The sequence below is a fragment of the Schistocerca serialis genome, chromosome 8, assembly GCF_023864345.2.
Source record: "Schistocerca serialis cubense isolate TAMUIC-IGC-003099 chromosome 8, iqSchSeri2.2, whole genome shotgun sequence".
NCBI classification, from domain to species: domain Eukaryota; kingdom Metazoa; phylum Arthropoda; class Insecta; order Orthoptera; family Acrididae; genus Schistocerca; species Schistocerca serialis.
In genome coordinates, this window is record NC_064645.1 from 253,706,513 (window position 1) to 253,722,258 (window position 15,746).

Sequence of the window (15,746 nt, forward strand, 5' to 3'; positions counted from 1 at the left end):
CGCGCGACCGCTACGATCGCTGGTTCGAATCCTGCCTCGGGCATGAATGTGTGTGTTGTCCTTGGGTTAGTTAAGTTTAAGTAGTTCTAAGTTCTAGGGGACTGATGACCTCAGCAGTTAAGTCTCTTAGTGCTCAGAGCCATTTGAACCATTTTGAACCGCTCGGCTAATCCCGCGCGGCCATTAATTTAACTCATGTATAATGTGTTTGAAGTTACCTATGGCTTTATTGTCCTAATGACAATAAAATTATTATTAAAATGAGTGGCAGTATCCAGTTTGTTAAGTCCTCCCCCTACCCCCGTTTCCCCTCCTCACAAGGGTTCAAAAGTTGGCGCAATCAGAGCGTAGGCCAAGGTACGAAAAAAAATGCTTTTCGAAACAGTAAGGAAATTTATTATTCCCGCAAATAATGTAGACACCAACTCGCTTCGAATGCCTGATTCGTGAGTAAATGAACAATGGAAACAGTTAAGTAAATACGTGACGGATGCAGCAAATCTCTCTCTCTCTCTCTTTCACACACACACAGGCATACAACACACACACAGGCATACAACACACACACACACACACACACACACACACACACACACACACACATAAACACAAAGGGAGGGAGAGAGGGAGAGTGGGGGCTGTTAAGTCCACCCACGAAGCAGGTATCTTACAAAACTCTCGTTACATTGTTAGTTGAGTGCTGTTATTCAATTTGGGATTCTTACGAAGGAAGGTTGGAGAGATGATTAGTGTTTAAGGTCCCGCCGACAACGAGGTCATTAGAGATGGAGTATAACTTTGAATTAGGGAAGGATGGGGCAAGGAAATGGGTCGTGTTCTTTCAACTGATCCATTCCGGCATTTTCAGTAAGCGATTAAGGGAAATCGCGGAACACTTAATTCTGTAGAGCTGGACGGGGATTTGAACCGTCGTCCTCCAGAATTCGAGTCAAGCGTGCTAACCACTGCACCACCTCGCTCCTACTGCGTAGGATTGGTAGATGAAATATAGTAGGTCCAAAGAAGAGCAGCGCGTTTCGTTTAGTGGCATACGCTGTTGGAGAGGCGTAGTGCGTCACGGTGTAGTTCACTGTTAAAATCTCTTGAAGGTTCAACCAATATATTGCTTTCTCCTAGTCACATTTCAAGGAAAAATCATGAATGAAAAATTCTAGATGTGATGCCTTCCGAAGAACGAGGTCCCTGAGCAAAGTTGGTACGTGACGACGAAACCACAGAATCGCTGCCAGATGCAGCGACGAATGAGCGAAGTCGGCGTAGACACGTCCTCTAAAGAGTTGCATCAGAGTGGAGTGCCGCTCAGCCGAGTCTGCAATCACCGCCGGAGGGGACAGCATTGGAAGAGTTATATTAGAAATGGAGCAAAGTTTATAGTAAATTGTGTTTTGAGATAAGAGACTATGGTTTTGTACTATGACAAGTGTTCGGTAGCAAACATACATGACCTCTGTGTGGCAGTGGATTGTTTCAAAGTTAAATATTTCATATTGCTCAAGTTACAATAAAGTCATCTAATACTCTCCATGAAGTACACTACTGGGCATTAAAATTGCTACACCACGAAGATGACGTGCTACAGACGCGAAATTTAACCGGCAGGAAGAAGATGCTGTGATATACGAATGATTAGCTTTTCAGAGCATTCACACAAGGTTGGGGCCGGTGGCGACACCTACAACGTGCTGACATGAGGAAAGCTTCCAATAGATTTCGCATACACAAACAGCAGTTGACCGGCGTTGCCTGGTGAAACGTTATTGAGATGCCTCGTGTAAGGAGGAGAAATGCGTACCATCACGTTTCCGACTTTGATAAAGGTCGCATTGTAGCCTATCGCGATTGCGGTTTATCGTATCGCGACATTGCTACTCGCGTTGGTCGAGATCCAATGACTGCTCGCAGAACAATTAATCGGTGGGTTCTAGAGGGTAATACGGAACGCCGTGCTGGATCCCAACGGACTCTTATCACTAGCTGTGAGAGCATATGGACTATCAGACCAATTGTGTGATTGGATTGAGGAGTTCCTACATAACAGGACGCAGCATGTCATTCTCAATGGAGAGAAGTCTTCCGAAGTAAGAGTGATTTCAGGTGTGCCGCAGGGGAGTGTCATAGGACCGTTGCTATTCACAATATACATAAATGACCTTGTGGATGACATCGGAAGTTCACTGAGGCTTTTTGCGGATGATGCTGTGGTGTATCGAGAGGTCGTAACAATGGAAAATTGTACTGAAATGCAGGAGGATCTGCAGCGAATTGACGCATGGTGCAGGGAATGGCAATTGAATCTCAATGTAGACAAGTGTAATGTGCTGCGAATACACAGAAAGATAGATCCCTTATCATTTAGCTACAAAATAGCAGGTCAGCAACTGGAAGCAGTTAATACCATAAATTATCTGGGAGTACGCATTAGGAGTGATTTAAAATGGAATGATCATATAATGTTGATCGTCGGTAAAGCAGATGCCAGACTGAGATTCATTGGAAGAATCCTAAGGAAATGCAATCCGAAAACAAAGGAAGTAGGTTACAGTACGCTAGTTCGGCCACTGCTTGAATACTGCTGAACAGTGTGGGATCCGTACCAGATAGGGTTGATAGAAGATATAGAGAAGATCCAACGGAGAGCAGCGCGCTTCGTTACAGGATCATTTAGTGATCGCGAAAGCGTTACGGAGATGATAGATAAACTCCAGTGGAAGACTCTGCAGGAGAGACGCTCAGTAACTCGGTACGGGCTTTTGTTAAAGTTTCGAGAACATACCTTCACCGAAGAGTCAAGCAGTATATTGCTCCCTCCTACGTATATCTCGCGAAGAGACCATGAGGATAAAATCAGAGAGATTAGAGCCCACACAGATGCATACCGACAATCCTTCTTTCCACGAACAATACGAGAATGGAATAGAAGGGAGAACCGATACAGGTACTTAAGGTACCCTCCGCCACACACCGTCAGGTGGCTTGCGGAGTATGGATGGAGATGGAGATGTAGATGTAGATGTAGCTGTCGAGATGACAGGCGACTTATTCGCATGCATGTAACGGATCGTGCAGCCACGTCTCGATCACTAAGTCAGCAGATGGGGACGTTTGCAAGACAACAACCATCTGCACGAACAGTTCGACGACGTTTGCAGCAGCATGGACTATCAGCTCGGAGACCATGGCTGCGGTTACCCTAGACGCTGCATCACAGACAGGAGCGCCTGCGATGGTGTACTCAACGACGAACCTGGATGCACGAGTGGCAAAACGTCATTTTTTCGGATGAATCCAGGTTCTGTTTACAGCATCATGATGGTCGCATCCGTGTTTGGCGACATCGCGGTGAACGTACATTGGAAGCTTGTATTCGTCATCGCCATACTGGCGTATCACCCGGCGTGATGGTATGGGGTGCCATTGGTTACACGTCTCGGTCACCTCTTGTTCGCATTGACGGCACTTTGAACAGTGGACGTTACATTTCAAATGTGTTACGACGCGTGGCTCTACCCTTCATTCGATCCTGCGAAACCCTACATTTCAGCAGGATGATGTACGACCGCATGTTGCAGGTCCTGCACGGGCCTTTCTGCATACAGAAAATGTTCGACTGCTGCCCTGGTCAGCACATTCTCCAGATCTCTCACCAATTGAAAACGTCTGGTCAGTGGTGGCCGAGCAACTGGCTCATCACTACTCTTGATGAACTGTGGTATCGTGTTGAAACTGCATGGGCAGCTGTACCTGTACACGCCATCCAAGGTCTGTTTTAACTCAATGCCCAGGCGTATCAAGGCCGTTATTACGGTCAGAGGTGGTTGTCCTGGGTATTGATTTATCAGGATCTATGCACCCAAATTGCGTGAAAATGTAATCATATGTCAGTTCTAGTATAATATATTTGTCCAATGAATACCCGTTTATCATCTGCATCTCTTCTTGGTGTAGTAATTTTAATGGCCATTTGTGTTAATCTAAGTACCCACCTCTGTTCCAGCGAGTGTTATTTCGTTTGGCAGAACAATAGGGCCTCTAGTTCACACGGAGTGTTGCTAATAATCGTTCTTTTCTCGCGTCGTTCGAGAATGGAACAGGAAAGGCGGGCGGTGTGGTAGTGGTACACAAAGTAACCTCAACCGCACACCTTAAGGTGGCTGGCAAAGGATGTTGATGTAGGGGGGAGGGGTCAGACAGAGGGATGGAGAGTTTACTGATTTCAGAAATGGAGATCTGTGGACTGTGATTCAGTCGCAAATAGTAATTGCTGATAAACACTGTGTAGTGACTTGGAAAAGCAACAAGTAGCTAGAAGCCACACTAAACCTACACAATTTCTCTTCGAACACGTGCTGGAAATTGCACCAAAATTACACCATTTCTCTTCTAACGCGTGCTGGTATGCAAATAAACCGGACGAAAACATGATCTGTAGAGCTCTTTCGCGATAACCAGTGGTAGATACAGAGGAACGTTAAGTAGGAGGCGGTAAAGATATCTGGAGCTGCCTTTACTTTTACCGTAATAAAAAATTATCAAGTCACATGCATAGTTTAAGGAAGTTTTATTTAAACTGATTATACACATATACAAGACAGTGCCATCTTAACGATATAAAAAAGTTACAATTGTGGTTCTCTTCCTTAAGTGATGTACCTTACGAAGTGTAATAAAAGGGTGAGTTTCCAGTGATGATGTCATCCGGCAATTTGTGTGTGTGGAACTTTTGTTGTTGATTCCGTTCCTTTCTAATGCAGTCGATGGAGGGCCTATATAGTAACAATGCGTTTCTAGGAATCGTCTCGAAAGCCGCTACTACGGGAGATATACGCATGGATTCCGTTCCTTTCTAATGCAGTCGATGGAAGGCCTATATAGTAACAATGCGTTTCTAGGAATCGTCTCGAAAGCCGCTACTACGGGAGATATACGCATGAATAGTTTCCCGTACCTAACTATTGTTGCGTTATTAGTAAAAATATTGCTACAACTAGGACTTTTTACTTATTCAATTTTCAGTCTTATTTTTCTACTTCTGAATGTAAACTAGATTCCTATTCGGCGAATAATCCGTATTTATAACGCTACGTATTGAAGGTTCTCTGTATAAGAAAACAGTAGAACATTCAAGAACTTTCTCTAACAAATGCCAGACAGAGTAACGTATCGAGATCACTAGATTGGCCGTGATTTTTCTCGTAGGCATGTGTTAGCTATCTATTTGCCAGAAAGAAACGTATAAGAAACGATGACGCGGGTGCGCGTGCTAGATGGGAAAGTACAACTACTCGATAACTCGATTCACTCGAGTCGACTGAATAAATAAACGAATGAATAGCGTGCGGGGTGACTGGCGGGAGCGGCATGGGTGGCAATGCGGGCGGCTCCGTATTTTGTGTAGCGTATTGTGCAAGCGTATAGTATGACAGATTTTTGAGGAGCTGCTGTCGTAACGGCTTCGTGACAAGTGTGGCTACAGAATAAATTTATTTTATTTCACGTATATGGTCACAAACATGTAGGTCCTTTGACTAACGGCTTCGGTCAGCAATGACCATCTCCAGATCTGCTGACCAAAACCGGTACTCCGAGGACCTACAAGTTTGTGAGCATAGACGTGAAATTAAAGAAATTCATTCCACATTTTCGGGTCACTGTTCCATTCGCGACCATGTCGCAGATTGTGAAATCTGGCTTTAGAAGCCGAGCAGTGCAGAAGCGTGCAGAGTTTCCAGCTGCGACGCGTGCAGCCTGCTTTCTTTACTTTGCTCACTTATGACTCCGCTTCGTTGAGCACAGGAAAATGGCCAACCACTTGAGGAGAGTAACAATTCGATTCACCTTTAATATTAAACATGTAAGTCCAAAAGTGCTGGAGAAAGAACACTTCCTTCCAGATGAAGCAAGTATATTGCCATCGGACACACTAGGAATACCATTTCTGTCGTATACGTCATGGTTATTGACAGTGCGGCCTGTTACAGGATATTGTAACCTGTTCAACATGGCTTCCGGTTTTTTCAACCTCGGCGTGATCATGGTGTTGCGTGTGGGTTTAGGCGTTCTTCCATATGCGTATCTGAGCTTCCTTTCGACCTACTGGCAGATGTCATAGTAGCTTTCTTGCCCTACGGCATTTTTCACGGTCACATCGCAGAATGCTGGGCGCAGTTCGGTATGTACGCCATTTTAAACGTATGCGTCAGGTTACGATTGATCTTCGTTGTCACATGTTGTCCTGTTTAACCATCAGGAAGTGTCACGTCGTCGTTAAATACGACGGACCATCCAAGATATGTTCTGAGTCTGGTAAAGAGGGTGACGACTGATCTTCGTCGTCACATATCGTCCTATTTAACTATCAGCAGGTGTCGAGTCGTAGTTAAATGCGACAGTCAACCAACGACTTGCCCTAGTCACTTTTATTCGAAATGCCTGCAACGGTACACCGCTCAACTGCCGCCCACTGACGTGCTGAGAGAGACTTCGCCAACAGCATTGCCTGTCATGCATGCGGCAGACCTCACTTGGACGCCCAGCAGTTGGTGATTAGCGGAGGTACTGTCAAAAGTGACACCCCTATCTGCAGAGTCCAGCGGAACAGATGCGTCTCCATCCCTCCCTTCTTCTACATCGATGCCTGTTGACGCCGCGGTTCGATGGAGCATTCATCGCTCTTTGTTCCTACGTGGACTTTTGTGCCAGAACGTTATGACACCCCCCACAGAAGGTCGGACGGGCAAGCAGCTGTCACGCAAGAAGTGCAAGCAGAGACGCTGCACGACCACCTACCGGGATTCCTCGTTCTTCCATCAGGGATTCCGTGACAGGTAGCTCTGGTGACAATTCTGTGCTTTCGCAAGATGAAGAGGACAACGATGTGGCTTCGGCTGACGGTCCAGCACTGGCACATGTACTGCCTGCACAAACCATCGTTTTAGCTCAACTCCGCCCAACTGGTGGCTCGGCTGTTCTGTCGACGCCATCGGCGACGTTTGTGGTGGATTGTATGGAAACATCGGAGGTGCTGGCGACGACGGCATGGAGAGACGACATCGAGGAAGTGCGAGACCAGTGCAGAAGCCTGCAGCACCAACGACGGAGCAATAAACGCATATCAGCAGCCGTGGAGTTCAGGGATACCCGGAGCGCGCCCCTACTGTCTGCCCCCGTTCTTATTCGTGTCGGCAGAACCCCCGCACGCCGTGCGCCGCAGTTTCAGACATAATGCATGGCTACAATTAAAATCGACAACATTAGTATCCGGGTGAAACTCTAATTACTGAGAAAAATGATATGCGGGTCTGATATTAACGTCGTACTGTTTCAGAAGGAGCACTTGGCCACCCTGGCAGATGTGACGGGTTACGCCTCTCACCGCTCTCCCGGTAACGATCTTGGATGCAGAATGGCCGCACATGTTCGTGAGGGCGTATCATTTAAGAACGTTATGTAAATGGCATTCGTGAGGGTTATGGTGCTTACCACGATAGGCTCCTCCATTGCAAATGTGCCTGCCCCATCTGTTCTGGGTTTAAAAGGAACAGAATTTTATATGCCTCTGAGGAAATTGCTCTCCTCTTTCTGCATCTCCATCTACATCTACATCCATACTCCGCAAGCCACCTGACAGTGTGTGGCGGACGGTACCCTGAGTACCTCTATCGGTTCTCCCTTCTATTCCAGTCTCGTTCGTGAAAAGAAGGATTGTCGGTATGCTTCTGTGTGGGCTCTAATCTCTCTGATTTTATCCTCATGGTCTCTTCACGAGATATACGTAGGAGGGAGCAATGTACTGCTTGACTCTTCGGTGAAGGTATGTTCTCGAAACTTTAACAAAAGCCCGTACCGAGCTACTGAGCGTCTCTCCTGCAGAGTCTTCCACTGGAGTTTATCTATCATCTCCGTAACGCTTTCGCGATTACTAAATGATCCTGTAACGAAGCGCGCTGCTCTCCGTTGGATCTTCTCTATCTCTTCTATCAACCCTATCTGATACGGATCCCACACTGCTGAGCAGTATTGAAGCAGTGGGCGAACAAGCGTACTGTAACCAACTTCCTTTGTTTTCGGATTGCATTTCCTTAGGATTCTTCCAATGAATCTCAGTCTGGCATCTGCTTTACCGACGATCAACTTTATATTATCATTCCATTTTAAATCACTCCTAATGCGTACTCCCAGATAATTTATGGAATTAACTGCTTCCAGTTGCTGGCCTGCTATTTTGTAGCTAAATGATAAGGGATCTATCTTTCTATGTATTCACAGCACATTACACTTGTCTACATTGAGATTCAATTGCCATTCCCTGCACCATGCGTCAATTCGCTGCAGATCCTCCTGCATTTCAGTACAATTTTCCATTGTTACAACCTCTCGATACACCACAGCATCATCTGCAAAGAGCCTCAGTGAACTTCCGATATCATCCACCAAGTCATTTATGTATATTGTGAATAGCAACGGTCCTATGACACTCCCCTGCGGCACACCTGAAATCACTCTTACTTCGGAAGACTTCTCTCCATTGAGAATGACATGCTGCGTTCTGTTGTCTAGGAACTCCTCAATCTAATCTCGGTCGGTATGAACACTGTCACTTTTGCAACAACTTCAATTGTCAACCCCTGACGAGAAATGTGCTTCGTCATCCGCGACCATTCCCTCTGTTACACTTGGAAGGTTCGACATAGGACTATACATATAAGACAGGCCACTCTCTGACTCGGCTGGATAGAATTTATGTTTCCCCAGGGCTAGTCAGTGCTATCCAAGATGGAGAACGCTAGCCCTGGGCGTTCTTATACCACTGTACCTACGTCAGCACCATCGTCTTCCCATGGTAGGTCGTGTGACACAGCCATGCGCCGTGGAAATTAACACCACATACCTTATTATTCCCCACTACTGTCGGCGTGTGGCAGAGGTTTGGACGGCGTCCTGTGTACGACAGCGAAGGAGTGCGCCAAGCCTGTGATATGGCAAGTTTTGATGCAGTTTGGCAGGGAGGTGTCTGAATGGTGCCGCCATACAGCAGACTACTGCTTTGCTGTGCTCTGTGAGCTTGATATGCAGCTACCCTCTTCAGCCATTCAGATGGACTGCTCACATAGTGGCACTACCCTGTCACAGATCGCAGGGAATGGTCGTGAAGACCTGTTGTCAAGACACAGTGTGACAGGAAGACTCCTCAACTCATCACATCGTGACTGACAGGCGGCACTACCAGCAACAACGGACCTCGGAGTTCATCACTCGTGGGGTGCATCAGGCCACCAATCAGGTAGGTGTTACGATTGACATTGTGGAACGCTTTCGCAACAGTTCCAATACGGGCAGCAAGAAGTTCATGATTTGGAGCCAGGTTTGTCCATCATCACTCACACCATCTCGGGCGTTGAAGTGGAAGCCCTGATGGAGAACATCAAGGATGCAATCGTGAAGGGTGCTCCAAATAAGTCGCCTGGCACTAATCGATCCCTGTGGAATTTTACTGTGGTATCCAGCATTTGGGGACTCACAGACTTTCTCTGAAGTTCCAAAAACAGTTGACGACCACAGTTCCTCTGATATTTGTTGAAGACGTTATCATCATAGTACAGAAGCTGACCCAGGGTGTTATGGTTGCCCATTACCACATCCCAACCTTACTCGGTGCTGACTACAAGATATTTACGCATATACTGTCGATACATTGCCATCAGATGCTTCTGAGTATAAAATACACCGAAGAAATGACGCCAGATGGACCTGCCAGAGCCCAAATGACCATTGGTGAATGTCTCGATATGATCACTTTTGCAGGTATGTTCAATCTCCATGCGGCATCGGTGGCCATCGATTTTGACAGTGCCTTTGATTGGGTGTGACATGGTTACCTCTTTGTTGACATGAAGTGGATGAGCTTTCCAGCCCCCTCTATTGGTACCCTATGCCATCTCTAGGCCAACGTCCACTTCCTTGTCCAGGTTAATGATCGTATCGCTGGACCAGTATTGATACATCATTCCTAACATTGGGGATGCTCTCTATTGATGCTCCTGTATACTCTCCCCCTGGAACCACTTACTGCGAGTCTGATAATACACTTGTCAGGGTTCGCTCTGTGGTACTAACGCTCCAGTGTCATGTCTATGCAGACGACCTGTTGTTGTTGGTATGGTCTTGGGAAGAGACCACATGGACACTCGATCTGATCTCCACATACGGGGATTGGAGAGCAGTGCTTTGAGTATGGCCAAATCGACGGCGATGCCAACATGGGATAAATTGGAGCCTCTACTCTGCATCCAGAGCTTCTGATACCTTGGCATCATCTTTGCATCCACCACCTGCCACACAGGAACAGTCAAGTTCTGCTGTCACCCACGTGACTGTTCGACAGCTTCTCTGGTGAGTTTTCATCGGGAATATTAGTAGGCTATTTGGACATTACTGACAAATTAAAACTGTGTGTCAGACTGAAACATGTACCGATGTCCTTGTTAATTGTTTCAGTACGTTGGCAGCTATGCTGTGCTTTGTTGATCGATGCTATAGATTTATTTGCACCCTATTGTAACGAACATTTTGGTGTTGTCCTTGCTGATTTTTAGTCATTTGGCTTAGCGGTTTGTTCAGAACATTCTAGTTGGCGACACGTTTTGTGTCAGGTGTGTAACTTAATTGTGGACGAATGAAATGAGTGTCATGTTTGTATTGTTGATGGTTTAGTGTTGGCTACAGTGGGAGTGAGCACTGACACAGACAAGGAAGGAGAGAACTTGCGATGGCCTGTGGCAAGAATGCAAATCATTTCTACAAAACACTTGAACATTAATATCACACTTTATTTCTAAAAAGAAGTTAACTTCTCTCAAATCCTGAGCTTCCTGTCCCTCCTAGGTACAAATACTGTACTCTGTGTTACTACTTGCATGACACAGCCGAAGTAACATCTTCCTATTACTCAGTGTTGATGCTCTCGAAGTCCTCGACCGAACTCGGCGAACTAGAGATGGGCGGCTGGTTAAATCAGCGTTGACAGGGGGCGCTGAACTCCCTGGAAGTGTGGCGATGCCCGCTTTTTCCATTGGGGCGCGAGTCATCACCTTCTTGATGTCGTTCGGCGGCGCTGTGCTGGTAGATGTGCAGTCGATGCTTTAGGACTTCACAATTTGCGATGAGAGAGAAATGATAGCCAAATGGTTCAAATAGCTCTGAGCACTATGGGACTTAACTTCTGAGGTCATCAGTCCCCTAGAACCTAGAACTACTTAAACCTAACTAACCTAAGGACATCACACACATCCATGCCCGAGGCAGGATTCGAACCTGCGACCGTAGCAGTCGCGCGGTTCCTGACTGCGCGCCTAGAACCGCTAGACCACCACGGCCGGCAATGATAGCCAACTACAGCTTACTCCTCTTTAATAGCATCAAGGGGCTATATAGATTAAGATCCCCATAGGGAAAATGGATCATTATCACATACCCTCTCGCACTCCCGGCTAGCCGTGCGATCCAATGGGCTGCTTCCCCAGCGGGAAGGTGTGCCAGTCCCCGGTACGAATCCGCCCGGCGGATTAGTGTCGAGATACGGAGTGCCGGCCAGCCTGTGGACGGTTTTTAAGGCGGTTTTCCATCTACCTAGGCGAATGCTGGCTAGTTCCCTCTATTCCACCTCAGCTACACTACGTCAGTGATTGCTGTGCCAACATCATTTCCACATACGCATACACCATAATTCTACCACGCAAACATTTGGTGTTACACTCGTCTGGTATGAGACATTCCCGGAGGGGGGGTCCACTGGGCACCGACCCACACAGTAACCTTGGGATCGGTAAGGGGCGGCGGTGGGGTGGGTGGACTGCTGTGGCCTGTTGTGGATTTGTGAACCACTGAGGGCTACAGCAGAACGACGCCCCTCCGTCGTTTCTAGGTCCCCGATTTAATACATACATACATAATTTCTCACTCTGTAAAATAAAACTGAGTGGTTTGGGATATCACCCATAATATTTGCTCACAGTAATCAGAAATTTTACGTCAACACCTAGAGTTGTAGAACTAATATAGGTTACCATAGGCTATCATCAGTAAGCTTAGAATACGCAAGTTTTCCTAGAGTCTTGGTCAGTTAAGTTCATAACCGCATTACGTGTACATTAGATGTGTGTCATAACTATCGGATGTTGCATCATTTCGATCGCGTTGTTTACAGATGCATTGGTGTTGTACCGGATTCCCCAAGAAACCGGAAGAGGTGAACCGTCAAGAAACCTAGGGAACATTTTTGCTTACGTACTTAGCATCTTGTTTGTTACTTAAAAATAAACAGTATTTATAGCAAAATAGGAACTGTCAGTGTTTAATTTCCGTCTTATTCGAACATTGTTGATTTGTAACTTGAAACAGAGGGATTTTGTAGTAAAAATAAATAAAAATTCAGATTAATAATATAGCGCTACAAAACTCAATTTTCCCTCTCAAAAAGATAAAATTAAAAAAATTACACAAAACAAAAACATATTCGCCACCATTTCAATATTGCGTCGAGCTTATTTAAAAAAAATTCTGTTACTCATAAAAAACTTTCCTGCTATACGTTTGTTTGCATGGACATCTTCTGCAGCGGCTGCTAAAGTGAGTTGCTAGTGATTGCGTCTTGAGCTTACTGCAGTCTCATTAAAGAGAATTACACCAGAAGCGTTTCGCCTTTTATTCATAAAGCACCTTCCGTGGTTATCCTGCAAATACACTACTGGCCATTAAAATTGCTACACCACGAAGATGACGTGCTACAGACGCGAAATTTAAGCGACAGGAAGAAGATGCTGTGATATGCAAATGATTAGCTTTACAGAGCATTCACACAAGGTTGGCGCCGGTGGCGACAGCTACAACGCGCTAACATGAGGAAAATTTCCAACCGATTTCTCATACACAAACAGCAGTTGACCTGCGTTGCCTGGTGAAACGTTGTTGTGATGCCTCGTGTAAGGAGGAGAAATGCGTACCATCACATTCCCGACTTTGACAAAGGTCGGATTGTAGTCTATCGCGATTGCGGTTTATTGTATCGCGACATTGCTGCTCGCGTTAGTCGAGATCCAATGACTGTTAGCAGAATATGGGTGGGTTCAGGAGGGTAATACGGAACGCCGTTCTGGATCCCAACGGCCTGGTATCACTAGCAGTCGAGATGACAGGCATCTTACCCGCATGGCTGTAACGGATCGTGCAGCCACGTCTCGATCCCTGAGTCAACAGATGGGGACGTTTGCAAGACAACAACCATCTGCACGAACAGTTCGACGACGTTTGCAGCAGCTTGGACTATCAGCTCGGAGATCATGGCTGCAGTTACCATTGACGCTGCATCACAAATTGGAGCGCCTGCGATGGTGTAATCAACGACGAACCTGGTCCACGAATGGCAAAACGTCATTTTTTCGGATGAATCCAAGTTCTGTTTACGGCAGCATGATGGTCGCATCCGTGTTTGGCGACACCGCAGTGAACGCACTTTGGAAGCGTGTATTCGTCATCGCCATACTGGCGTACCACCCGGCGTGATGGTATGGGGTGCCATTGGTTACACGTCTCGGTCACTTCTTGTTCGCACTGACGGCACTTTGAATAGTGGACGTTACATTTCAGATGTGTTACAACCCTTGGCTCTCCCCTTCATTCGATCCCTGCGAAACCCTACATTTCAGTAGGATAATGCACGACAGCATGTTGCCGGTCCTGTACGGGCCTTTCTGGATACAGAAAATGTTCGACTGCTGCCCTGGTCAGCACATTCGCCAGATCTCTCAGCAATTGAAAACGTCTGGTCAATGGTGGCCGAGCAATTGGCTCGTCACAGTATGGCAGTCACTACTCTTGATGAACTGTGGTATCGTGTTGAAGCTGCATGGGCTGCTGTATCTGTACACGCCATCCAAGCTGTGTTTGACTCAATGCTCAGGCGTATCAAGGCCGTTATTACGGCCAGAGGTGGTTGTTTTGGGTACTGATTTCTCAGAATCTATGCACTCAAATTGCGTGAAAATGTAATCACATGTCCGTTCTAGTATAATATATTTGTCCAATGAATACCCGTTTATTATCTGCATTTCTTCTTGGTGTAGCAATTTTAATGGCCAGTGGTGGAGGATACATATGTTTATACATTTTTGATTCTTTTAGGTTAAAAACAGCGTTTTGTTTATAAAGCTCGTGTGCAAGTTATTTACGCTGTTTCTTTACATATTCTGCTTGTTCCCTTCTTGCTAACAGGGGTTGTCCTCGAATGACTTCGAGTCACTGCCAAGTGACTGCTGCTAGCAAGGAAGGAAGAAGCAGAATATGTAAAGAAACATCGCAAGTAGCTTGTACACTAACTTTATGCCGGCCGCGGTGGTCTAGCGGTTCTAAGCGCTCAGTCCGGAACCGCGGGGCTGCTACGGTCGCAGGTTCGAATCCTGCCTCGGGCATTGATGTGTGTGATGTCCTTAGGTTAGTCATGTTTAGGTAGTTCTAAGTTCTAGGGGACTGATGACCACAGATGTTAAGTCCCATAGTGCTCAGAGCCATTTGAACCATTTTTTGAACTAACTTTATAAACAAAACGCTATTTTCTCTCGATAGTTTAATTTTTTAATATCACACATTTGACGGAGGACACTACAATGTATATTATGCCACTTTAAAGATAGGACCGACATTTAAACATAAAACGCCGCATCACATCCTATAGAGTGTCAATATGTCACGACCAGAGTTAGTGATTTGAGCCGACTGGCTGAATCGTGGAGGCACTAGCTTTCTGTTACCTCTGGTAGGGGGCGCTGCTGCGCGTCGTATATGCACGTAGCTGCAATGGGCAGCGTGTGCGATTTCAGTAGTACATATTAGTAACAGAATTAACATATTAACCAAATATTTGAAAAGAGGAAGAGAAGAGGGGGGAAAACTAGAGTGTCATTAAAGGCAAGTGGCTTACGTTCAGTAAGAATACGTCTTTTGTTATTTTACTTTCTCATCCACCGTTGGTTGCTGTTCAACACGCTAGTAATGTACCATTTTACAGCTGTTCCTGCCCCCTTCTATTTTTTAGTGTGTTTTTATTCTACATACGACATCGTTACTGCTAGGCATATGCACTGGTTAGTGAGGCTTCATTTACTATTTTTCTGGTTCTTTTATAACACTCCCCCGCCTAGCATATTTGTTCACATAGCATCGTTTGTGAGTACGATAACTCCACTTAGCATGATGCTTTTATTGGTGTGTACTCTTGCACAAATGCTTCTCGTGTGGTTTGCACATTTTGTAGAGAGTCTGTTTTTTATACCTGAGCCTGTGGGTTTCTTATAAGCCATTTGACTTGAATGACACTCTTGTTACTTTCTTCTCCTATTTGGTTAATACGTTAATTTTGTTAATAATATGTGCTAGTGAAATCACACACGCTGTTCAGTGCAGCTACACGCTCATAGGACGCGCAGGAGCGCCACCTGCCAAAGGTAAGTTAAAGCTAGGCCCTCCACTCTTCAGCCAGTCGACGCACGTCACTAACCCTGGACGTGACATACTGGCGCTCTATAGGATCTAATATTTAAATGTCAGTTTTATGCAAATCTTTCATGTGGTACGCCATATATTGTTGTATCCTGCATCATATATACAAGTCTTAAGACAAGGCTCTACAGAAGATGCTGGTTAAGTGGATGGCATATACTAGACAAAGTCATCGA